Source organism: Anser anser (genome assembly GCF_964211835.1).
Source record: "Anser anser genome assembly, chromosome: 5".
NCBI classification, from domain to species: Eukaryota; Metazoa; Chordata; class Aves; order Anseriformes; family Anatidae; genus Anser; species Anser anser.
Window position 1 is genome coordinate 25331369 of NC_139725.1, and position 12698 is coordinate 25344066.

The following is a 12698-nucleotide window of genomic DNA, read 5'->3' on the forward strand; positions in this document are numbered from 1 at the left end:
TCTTGAGGAACTCAGTTATTTGTGTTGTGTCATCTCTGCCTTTCTCCATTAGGAAATAATATTAGGAATTAGGAATAATCTCTTGTCTAGAGATGTGGCTCTTAACTGAAAGGTATCAAACTTCTGCCTGTGTGTATGACAGTCACTGAATCCAATGTTTTAGGAGATGCATACAGCCCTTCTAGTAATTCTGGAAATAGACCACAGTTTGAACTTGCCCTAAATATTCTGTTGTGGACTCCTGGGGATTATGATGATGAGTCAGGAGTTACTCAGGTAGTGGAGGCTGCTGTTGACCAGCATCCCAAACTGAAAGTAGTAGTCACCAAAAATTGTTGCTATCTTCAGGATATTATTTAAAGAAATCATCTTGGCCTCTGTGGTCAGCTGATGTTTTTTAGAAAGTCAAGAAAAGTGCCTAAGGGCAGCTGTGTAAAAGCCTTTCAGTGCTGAATCTCTGATCTTTTGAAATCCTCAGTTATCCTGTGGGCTGCAAGACCAAGTAAAAGTTATCTGAATATGAATAAACAGCAGACCCAGCTTTTAGAATTAATATCTCTTAGGGGTAATCTCATTTATACACATCAGACACTACATTATATGAAAGGTAATTCATGCAGGAAGATGGTAGAGTGGCTACGGCAACTTCTGCTACAACCTCAGAGCCAGCTCATCCAAAATTAAAACTGTCTTGTTATCAGCTTTATCATTTCACCCAAAGGAAAGCTGACAGCTTCTAGACAACGTACTCTCGAAGTCGTCCTCTGGAGAACACTCTCCCCCTGGAGCTTGATGTGTGGCTTTTGGCAATTACAGCCAAATCAAAACTTGGACGCACAGGAGTCTCCATTAGCTCTTCTCACTGAGTATTTCATTAGTTCTAAAACTGTGGGTTTCCCAGGGACAGTGCTCAATGGTAATGTTTCTTCTATAACATTTGATTTTAAAAAATAACCACTTTCGCTTAACCTTACCAGGATTACTTGATCTAGTGGGTTCTGCACAGTAGCATTTTTCGCTGACAGTCTGTATATAGTGATAATGAGCCTCGGTGTCATATCGATTCAGCCTTTTTCATTTTAATCAGATGCCCATCAAATAACAGACAAAAACATTCGTGACAAAAAGGCAATAATCTAAGACTTTGAAGTACTTCAGCAATTCCAAATGCTCTCTAGAAAACATGGATGCAACTGGAATCATAACTGAGGCTTGATTCATCACCTCTGTAATACTGATAGAAAAAGCATTCTAGAAAATATCTAGCAAGGATACAAGTGTGTGAGTATGTTGGTGATGTATGTGGTAAAAAGCCTTCTGATTCCTTTAAGGAAAAGCTGACGTATAGCAAACCATACACAGACCTAGGCAAAAAATGGAAAACAGACGTTAGACTGTTTTTGGACAAATTCCTACAATGTTAGTCTTGCAATGCATGACTCAATTTCTACACTATGTTTTCTTAAATCAAGGTTTTCAAGATCAGTAGTATTTTGTTATGTGAATAAACTTTTACTAAGGAAGACAAAAGCTATCAACTGTGAGACTAGCGGCTGTGCCACCTGTGACCCTTCCTGTCTTTCTCATTGCAGACTTGAAATTAATGTTGTACCTTAAATATATGAGATTGCTTAAATCACATCGAGCCCTCCTTAGGGGAATGTTAAACAAACAGAGACCTGTTAACATAACATTTATCAGCACACACTGGCAGAAACAGTCTCAGAGATTTTGAATAAATCACAAAGGTATTTCCATCTCCTCATTTTTTTAATTTTTATTCAGAACTCAAAGTATATGGACAGATGACTGTCTTAAGTGATAGGTGGTAAAGCTACTATAAATGTCAGATTAATAACAAGACTTACACATTCCAGTAAAACTTTACAATGTGATCAGTTTGGCACTCATTATTTATTTATAGTATTTATACTTAGTCACTATGTAAGACAATAGTAGCTAAGCTGTGCCTGTTCCAGACAAAGCTGAAAGAGTTTGGAGCTATTCCATCAGCCAATACCACAGTAATTTCCATCTTTTGAATCTGTCTCAAATGGAATAAAACTGTCCAGTCATGCTGTGGAACAATATTTTCTCAAATGAGTATCAACTCTTTTGGAGACCTCTTAATTTATATTCTACATATTAAAGTGCTTTTCCAGAGGGAGGATGTTGGAAGGCACTAAAGGGGAAGGAAAAGAATCTTGTCCAAATATTTTACAATTCACTCAAAATCCAGTTAAGTGCTGAGTCCCTGTCAGTTTTTGTGACTATATTTCAAGCCTTGGTTTCAAAACGTATGCTGTTCCAATCCCAGCAGAAGTCCCTACTGGTTGGTAACTCTTACTCCACCTTTGATCAAGTCGCACGCGTTCACTTCAAGCTGTCAGGCAGCCTTCATTTCCTCTAAGAACCCATGCAGATCAGGCCTGGTGGGGCTGCTGCAATGCAGAAATCACAAGTTAAATTTTTTTTTTTTTTTGAACAGTATGGTATACTAATTTAAATCTCTCCCCCATCATAACTTTGCTCTTTGTAAGACAGCCTCAGCTATGTCTCCACTTCTGCCTCTGGGAATACAGGCTATACAATTTCTAAAAATACTGTTAAGTAACAATATATAACCTAACAAAAAGTACTTTGTGAAGCTCTTTTCAATCTTGTTAATAAGATAGTCCAAGTCCTCTTAATGATTTATGTGTTGCTCAAAACAAGAAGGAAGCAAGAAATCCTGGCAGTCGACGACAGTGTCCTAGAACCATGTGAAGCTCTGAGGAAATAGTAGGAAGTGGCTATTTTGTGGTGTCTTCTGAGACTGTTTTCCAACCGTACTTAGAGTTTAGAATACTGTGGAAACACTTCTGCCTTACTAGGAGTTGGACTCGGTGGTGGGATTTGGACTTGAGGACCCCTGTCGGATATTCTGTTCTGTTCCTGAAATCAGGCAGCTGTAGATCAAATAGTGTACATACATCAGAGCTTTATAGGGAATTGCTGGTAGGTCACTGATATGCAAAGCTAACCTTTCATTGTCTTTGAATGTTTCAGGATCATTTATATTGCAATTCTGAAGGGAAAGAAGGATGAAAATGTGAAATAAAGAGTCTATGGGCCTGATTCATGAAAAAGCTACAGACCATTTATATAGGAAAGGAATGCATGAAAATCCTTTACTGTGTGCCTACATGATTTATTAAATTCCTTTTCCCTGTGCATTCAGTTAACTGCACTTGAAAGGTATGGAATCCAGAGATGAGAGAAAAAGCCAGAAGAAAATGAAGTAGAGCATTGTAGCTTGCTCAAGATTTGCGCTCAGCAGGCAAACAAAAAGGTAACTGGGGTAAACATAGAAAAGATTTTTGAGGTTCAACAGACTGCCTTCAAAGTGCTCGCTGAGGATGAGTTCATGAGTGTTCAAGGTTCTTCTATACAAGAACAAGAAGTACTGCTATGTTGGAACATGAAAAATGATGCTATGCTAGTTTCTTTCTTTCTTTTTCTTTCTTCCTGGAACCAGGAACGTGTTCTGAATGTACAAAGTGGGATCTGGCAGTTAGTTATGATTTACTAACATATAAAGTGGGAATTTCCTTACTCGCATTACAGACAAAGTTGTTTAACATCGCATTAGATAAAACATTCTTACTATCACAAGGCAGATTCTGAGCAGACAAGCCAATGAAGAACAGGGTTGGAAGGATAATACCAGACCATATCAATATATGTGAGACTAGAATTTCCAACAGTCCATCAGTGAAAATTCAGGTAGCTAAGGAAAATGTAGACAAATGGCTAAAGAATATATTAGAGAGAAGGGAAAAGGAGAATAAGGAATACAGAAATTTATTTGTCAAACAGATAATAAAGTGTGTGGAGTTTGGAGGATTTCTTAATTTGAATAGAAGGAGAGTTTTTGTAGGAAAACAGGAAGTCCTTGGAGCAGGAGAGAGAGAGAGAATACAAAAATCTCTCAGCATCTCTAAAATCATTGCAGAACTCTAAAACTACATGAGCTGGCAGAGCAAGATATTCAGCCAATGTAGAGAAGAACAGAGAAACTGCATCAGTATATATTAGCATGGGTTGTGCTGGAGTCTAAATGAAGAGTCTAAGCTGAATGAACTCTGTGTGGCCTGAAAGGTATATAGCACTGGCAGGACAATAAAATCTGGATGCGTCCTAGGATATGTTGTAGAGATTGAACAAGTATGTAATGAGTAACAAGAATGAACTAAGCTATGTGGGATGAGCTGGCATGGAGGTAGAATGAATGTCTGCATATATCAAACAAATGGTTTGGTTGTATTTATGATTTACAAGATGAAAAAGGAGCTTTTTTTACCCTTGTTTTGCTTAGCAACAGCAACAAAAAGGAGTACTCAGCTGGGACTGTCAATTGCTCAGCTCATTAAAATATTAAGAGAGAACACATCTTAGCAGAGCTCTGAGCCTGCAGAGCTGCCAAAATCAGCTTCCCAGTAGCCAGGAAAGGAGTGCTGCGAGTTCTTTCTCCTTTTTCTTTTCTTTTTTATCCCTTATTGTCACCAGTCTTGGAACATACCTCTTCCTACAGTTAGTTTTTACTAGCTGCTTTTCCTTTGTCTCAAGTAAAGGTGGCCAGGGCACCATGTTCCAAGGCTTCTTCAACTGATGATATACATTAAAGTCCATCCTAGAAGACTGACCTGTTGCAACTGTTTTCTTTTCCTCAGATCCTCATGTAGGAATAGCAATGCAAAGGTTCCCCTGCCTTCCATGGCAGCCTGATTTATATAAGTGGAATAATATGACCAAAACTAAGAAGATAACTAAGGGGTCTGGAGATATTGAGGCTTGCTTGATTGTCTGGATGCCAGAATACATTGATAAAAGTAGCAACACACAGAGTCTCACTAATTAGTCTCACTAATATCAGGAAAGCATACGTTAAGTGTCTTGATGCAGTGGACCTTTGATCAGCAGTTTTAATGTACTGTAGGGAATAAATCCTTACTGTTAAATAAGTATTTAAACAGGTTAGCCCAATATCAGTGCAGAAACTCTCAATGAAAGTCAAGGTGTCTTAAGGAAACGTGAAAATCATTTTGTTTGATACAAAACAGCTCAGAAACCTGCACAAGTGGTTATTTGTACTGAAGAGTTTGTACTTGAAATAGCAAAGACTAAGACAACAAGCAGAGAGAGAGAAATTTGTTTTCTTCACTTGCTTAATTAGTGACTGGCCCATTCCTGAAAGGGAACACAAAGTGTTCAAATACATATTAAAAACTAAAATAAATTCAAGGAGATAGTCTTTCAATAACATACATGGTTTCAAGGCTTTTTTTTTTTTTTTTTTTCCCTATGAACACAGCTTTTCTGGTCGTTTCCAGTCTTTGTCAGTTGTTGATCAACGACATGACCAGCTCCCACCAACATGACCTCTGGTATCTTACTGTGTACTCACGGCACCCTTCTGGTTCCAGCTGTTGTCGCTGCTTTTACATCATTTACTTCTCTTAGCAATGCTTGTCTCTTTCTCTGGGTTGCTAAAATTTTTACTAAGAGGAGGCTTCCTCTTCCTTTTCTGCTTTCTTATGCTCCTGCCTCCATTGTTCTAAAACTGAACTCTCCAATTTTAGAGAGGGGCCGAAGTATCAAGTTTGTCTCTGTTTTTACGTGAAATGCATAATGCTCATATAAAACTAGATTAAGGTTCTGAGTTCCTATGCTTACACTATCCATAGTTTCCTGGTGGTTGCAACCACCAAAGCAATTGATATTGCTGTGTTGGAATGCTCTGCTTCCCACCTGCAGTTTCTCCGTTTCACAGCTCTAGTGGAGCATACATCTTTGTCTTTCTTCTTAGAATGACGGAAGGATTAAACATAGTTCATTTTCCCTATTTAATCTAGTTACTGCAAGTAGTTTTCTTTTGTCCTTCTCAAAGGCCTCTGGGAATTGCCTGACATTAGCAACATGGAGAATCAGGATGGCAGCTCTATAAATAAATGTTAAAAAGTAATTGGACAAGTACATATCCTGAAGCATATAACTTCTCTCATAAACTTAAAAGTGACAATACAAGGATGTATATGTGTTTGATGTTTAAAGTAGAAGACAGAAGTATGTATTTGGATTAGTCCTCACAGTGCAGTGACTGGGGGCTTGATTTAGAGCCAAAAGAGAGAGATCGACATTTGCCACTTTAGCTCACAGACTCTGGAACAACATCACCGATTTTCCCTGAGCCCTGGTGATAGACCAGGATCATGGATGTTCCTTCATACCACTGCAGAGGAACAAAAGGGAGTTATCTGCGGGAAGGATAGCATGAAGACTCTTCTCATAGCTATGGGAGGGGGTGCTTCAGCTGCTTTTATCAGAGGTGCAGCTCTGCACTGACCTATTCTGAGATGGAGGTGAAACATATATTTTGTGCCCCATCCTGTATTACTGGTTGCTGCTCCACTTCCCAAGGCAAGGAAGTTTGTGTCCGTTAACAGCAATGACACTGGGCACATGCTTAAGCACCCAACTGGGTACTCTGATTAAAGCTTACAGCAAGAGCCAGACACTGGTAGGTCAGTGGCCCCCAGTTATAACATCCCACCAGCTAATACTGATTCAAAACTCTTTTCCAGATTTTGCAGTAAATACATTTGGGTATGGTTGTCCCATATCCACATGAATTTTACTGTCTCTCTGTCCTGGGTGGGTTTTGTGCAAGTTCCAACCCAGCTCAGGTGTTTGATGTATGGAGAGACTGCATGACTATGAAGTCTGAGCGGCACTGGAGCTGAGAGTCAGGAATGTGAGTCCCTCCCTCAGTAGCCCCTGCCAGCAGATGTAGTATGGGCCTTCTCAGTGTCCTGGGAACTTGGCATGGCTGATTTAAGGAGACATTAATGGGATCCGTGTCTCACGATGTGCTTCATACAGAAGCCATTTAGGTCTTCAGATTCTACTAGCTGACAAGGCACCTTGTACAGCATCCTTGCTCTCTTTCCCATCACCATCACATTTTGGGAGAACACTTCCCACCACAGATGTGGTGGCTGCATGTGGCAAGGCTCTGCTGGAACGGAGCGGTACAGCATGGAGAGATGCTCGTATGGAGGTGGTAACTGGAGGCACTTGTCTCAGTTTCAGATCTTTTGATCTTCAGAGTGAGGTACAATGGCCCACAGCTGATGACTGCAGAAATGGATGGCAACACAGGATCCACGGTAACACAATCTGCTGCAGGCTCCTTCTAGGCCTTGTCTTCTTACCATTTTCTTGTGTAGTGGGTACTGTCAAATTTCAGCTGGGAATCCAGCCTGAATCTGGGAGCTAACAAAGGAGTCAACACAGGCAGGACAAATGCTTGTCACAGTCTCTGGTGCCTGCATTACTCCAGCGGGAAGCAAGGCCTTGAAATAAATGTGATGAGATTCTGCTGTGCCCCATTAGTGCTGCTGTAACAGCTCATTCAGGCCTGGAGATTCAGTGGATGCCTACTCTGCATCTCAGTGACCATTGGGACAACCTGCCGCTGTCTGCTTAGCTCCAAATCCCTCTGAACCAGGCGTACCTCATGGGAAGCGTTCCGGTGCAAAGTGCAGCGGTCCTCAGAGCACCAGTGTGCATCTAAATCCAACCCGGGGCCTTCTGTGCGGTGTTACAACGCGCTAGCATAAAAGCCTCCCCGGCAGCCTGTTTCTTTCAAATGCTTCACAAGTGCCAAGTCAGAAAACGCTAGTTTTGTGGAAAGAAAACAGCTGTTTATTTTATTTTATTTGAATGATGGTGTGGATTTTAATTCAGCAAAGACATAAAGTATGTTGGTAAATTGTGAGCGTGTGTAGGTGGGTGTGCTGGTGGGTGTAGGGAGCATATGGAAGAAACTGCAGCATGAGAAAGCAACCAACAGAAGGGTTTAAGGAAGTATAAGACAAAGCAGACTTCTCTCTTAATATATTTTAACTCTTCTTTGGGCAACGCTACCACCTTTTTCTCCTGCCCTCCTGATAAATTACACTCAGACCACTCTCTATATGCCGCGGTTGTATGTCCTTTATAGCTCTAAGACTGAAAAGGCAACACAAACACAAAATTAACAACAAGGAAAAGTTTACACGGCAGAAAAACCGTACACTAAGGCCCTGCGTTTGCTCGCGTTACACTCCCCCCGCCTCCCCTCCGCGCATGGAGGCGTCCCGCACCCCGTCCCCCCTGCGGGCAGCTCCGCCGCCCCCTGCGCCCCCGCGCCGCCTGCCCCCGCCGCGGCTCGGCTCGGCTCCCCGCGGCCACCGGCCTGCCCCGGACCCGGCGGCGGCGCCTTGCGCCTCGGGGCCGGCAGGGGGCAGCATTGCCCGCCGCATGCCGCGGGCCCGGCGGGGCGGGGAGCGGGGGAAGGCGGCAAGGCGGCAAGGCGAGGCCCGGCCCGGGGCCATGGAGGCCGGCCGCGGCCTGGCAGACGGCCTTGGCGCTCGGCGGCGTACGGTCTGGCGCTCTTTGTGAAGCCCCGACCCACCGAAGTGTGAAAGAGACAAGGAACAACCAGGATTTTTTTGTTTACTTATTATTTTTTTTTTCTTGTTGCCCTTACCATTTATTTAAAAGTTCTTTTCTGGTAAACTTTGGAAATCTTGGTCCGAGCTACCAGATCGCGAAACATTTTCCTCCCAAGAAACGTTTCGTCAGAGATGCTTACATGACTTGGGAGCTTAAATGCTGCTCGCAGTCGAAACAAGAATTACATTCCCAGGCACCCAAAAAAGGGTGCTTTGAAAAGCTCACCCGGAGTGCTCAGGCCTGGTAATGCAAAGGGCGATACTTCAGTACCAGGTCTCCTTGCTGAGGGACATGTCAAAGCCATGTACGAGTGTGGAGGGCGCGCTCACCCTAGCTCAGATCCAGAAAACTTATCAGGTGTTTACAGCCTGCATTTTTAGACACACCTGGTGCGAAGAGGGCTCAGTGTTTGTGCACCAGCTTACTTGGCCTTGTGGTCCTCAACCTAATTCATAAGGTCCTTAGAAGGGGCCACAGAGGAAGCACTAATGTGGGGCTTTCCTCTTGTTGAATGTACACCGGACAGCACAAGTCCATACTGGGAAGAGAGGGGAGGAGGAAAAATAAAACCAAAAAGGAGAAATAGGAAAACAGAGAGAGGGAGGTTGGACGTGGTGCTTAGGGACACGGTCTAGTGGGTGATATTGGTGGTAGAGGGATGGTTGGACCAGATGACCATGACGGACTTTTCCAACATTAATGATTCTACGATTCTGTGAATAAAGACCTATGGTGGTGAAAACGCGGTTATCTACCATGGCTATCTGAAGACCAAAGACATGCAACAACATCCAATGGTAGAAGAGAAACAGCAGTTTTCTTTATTCTCCTGCACTATTTGCAGTCTTCACCCCAACTCCCAACTTCTGTAAAGAAGTAGTCATTTGAAAAGCCTAGTAAGATTAAAAACAGTTTTCTAGTTTTGAAGATACAGAGAAACCAAGAAAATGTGCCCTCAAAACTCAAAGAGTATGTGTATGCTATGTACTTGTGTATGCTCCATGCTGCTGTATAGTGCAGGGACAAACACCCTGGACATGCAGCTTGTACAGCCACCCTGCTTCCATGTGGCAGACAGCAGGATATTGGACTCTATGCTCCAGGCTCCTGCGTCCATCGATACTTGCAACAGCACCCCCATTCCATGTTGGTCTTCTAGGTAGACCAGAAAGCACGTGAAAAGCTCCCACAATGTTGTATTTTAAGAAGTCTCTGTGCCTTACAACTGACTGAGGACTCAAAATTATCTACCTCATCAACTAAGGGCTTAACAAGCATTAGGCATGTTCTTCTTTCCAATAACATTTAGTGCTTACAGCATACCTCCGTATGCACCTACTGCCGCTTAAAAGAGAATCTTCACAACAATCTAACCCATTAATCATTTTACAGAAGGGAAGAGGTCATAAACATATAACTTACAACCATTGCAAAGTTCAGTGTCAGCACTGGAATTTAATAGGTCTTGGCCCTCAGATCTGAGCTCACATCAATTAACTTTATGTACACTAAAGAGATAAGTTTTGTGGTTTTTTGACTTGAAACAAGGTGTCTCAGAGAACCAGAAAAAAAATCTTTTAGACAGAATTTGGTTTCTGGCCAAACATTTTAAGAGATGTAAATTGCAACAAGGTCTGCAACAGAAAGGTTTCCATGGTCCAAGGATTTTTGGTAATTTCTGAAAATAAGAGAATCTGAACAGAAAATCTGACCTTTTCAGTAAGGCAATAAACACTTTGACATGATTTCCTTCTGAAAAAAAAAAGGCAAACAATAACCCCCCCAAACTATCCCCCCCCCCAATAAAAACAAACAAACAAACAACACAACATTCAGACTCTTTTATTTTCATTCAGATAGGAAATAAATATACATTTGAAATTATAGTTGTTGTAAGGCGGAGTTGAAATCCTTTGGCCAGCCTCTTTTGTGCCTTGAAAATTGCTTTGTGACACACATCAAAAAGTTTGGCCACCCCTGATATATGTGCACATTAGAGTGTGCGCTCAGGGTTTGAAATACAGTGTATGAAATCGCTCACAGCACATTAAGAATGCTCAGCAATGTGCAATTTTAGGGTCGCACTTTATGCTGTAAGACGCATTGTGCTGTTAGCAATCTTTTTTCTCTCACTAAGCACACATTATTTGAGTTTTCTAGTTGAGCATACACCTGAAAGAATCTTTATTTTTTTAAAAGAGGACCATAAATTATCATCAAAGACTGGAGTCTCAAATCAGCTGTTATTTGAACACTATCTGCTTCTTCTGAAAGTCCTATATCATCCTTACATCAGTATTCTTAATAGCAAAGCATGAATCCAGAGGATGTATTAAATTAAAGATGCATTACCTACAAATTGCACGTTGATGACAAGATTTTGTTTTAAACAAATTTTTGTCCTCTTGTGTGGTTTTAGTGTGACCTTTCTTCATTTCCATAGTTTATTTTCCTTTTCAAAGACTTTCAAAGCCGACTGCTTTTCATCCATTTTTTTCCCAATAAAAAATAGAAGTCATTGTCTCCACTTCACTGCACTCTCTTTCTCGCTTCCTCTACAGGGGGTTGATCCACCTGTCCTCTAAAAGGGGGAAAAAACAGCTTTGGGGAGCACCTGTCAAATACTAAAGTTGTACAGTGATGTGGTTGTGTGTGTGTGTGTGAGAGAGAGAGAGAGGGAGAAAAATCAAATAAAATCCAGAGCTGAAAAAATAATTCACTGTATGTAGCACAGAAGAAAAATCATGATGAAGTCCTAAGCTAACTCACATAATGCTTTCAGGAATCAGAAAAATGACACTGTCAAAACACAACATTAGTTTTCAGAAGCCTCCAGGCAAAATTTTATTTATTTAAAGTTAGCTCCTATTTTAATAACAAAAAAGTGGCAGCATATTCTACATCAAAGAAAAAACTTTTCCTAATGTTTCCATTCCTCTTGTGAAGTACGGGAGCTGAAGTAGTGGAGCTGTCTTTCTCTAAATAATTACGTGAGTGGCAGGATCTCAACCTGAGAAAGCTTTTTGTCTGCACTGGGGATTGTAGCATAAAGAGAATATAACATTTGGCTTGCCTAATCTGAGTGGCAATATGAGATATTCTGACTTTTAGTATTTAAATAGTTAGTTTTAAACAAGATCCATAACAATGAAAGGCAAATCCTGAATCAAAATTTTGGTGTGCTGCAATGCCTCGGTGAAGGAGGAGTACAAATGAGAGCACACTCACGGGCTCCAGGTCTCAACTCAAAGCCACTTTCCTCATGTGCACTGGGGCAGTGCCCAGGAGAAACGTCCCCTGACAGCACCATGGCACACCATGGTGCTTCCTCCTGCGTATTCTCCCATTTAGGGCATCCTCACATTCAGAAGCCAGACCAAAGCACTCTGTTAGAGCAGTCGGAGTGTGTATCGTGTTCTACCTTGCTGAAAGAATTAGAGCTGCATTTCTGGATCTCTTTCCTGGAAACCTCTATGTATTCCTCTTCATTCGTCAAACGTTAATCTTTTATAGTTACACCTAGTACCAGCGAAAAGGCAGTCCAGGGTCCACATCTTCAAAGACATCCTATAAATAACGAATAACCCCCTTCGGTCCCTAGACCTTTTGTTTGCCTTTTAGCTTGGCTTCCCTACTGGTTCCTAATGGCGCTATTCCTTTGGCACTGACTTCTTGCCTGCGTTTCCTTTCTATTATTTCATATCATTTAACACCGCCTGCTTTGAACCGTAACAGATCCAGCTCTGGCGCTGTGTGAATTTGGTTCAGTTACAAAAGGCTCCGCATTTGCATGTATCTGGGTCTTCCTGCAGAGTGAGTGGATCTGTGTGGGAGTAGGGCTGAACTTTGTTGCAAAGAGAGAACTCTTACATCTGAGAAATGTATTCCTTCCTTCTGGACCCATATTCTTCTGTAAACAACAAAATAAACTAATGTCAAGGCAGCTACCAACAAAACCATGGGACTCCGAGCAGCTGAAGCCATGCTGGCATGAGCTTGTACCCCTAATGCAACATAACACTCCTATCTCAGAGAGACGGTGTCTTTCCTGTAAAGTGGGGTTATGGCAGTAATACGGTGTACCAGGGAAGCTAGGATTATTGAGAACCGTCAACAGCTGTCCGTACCAGACCTTGCAGAAGGAGAATTGAGACTGCTGC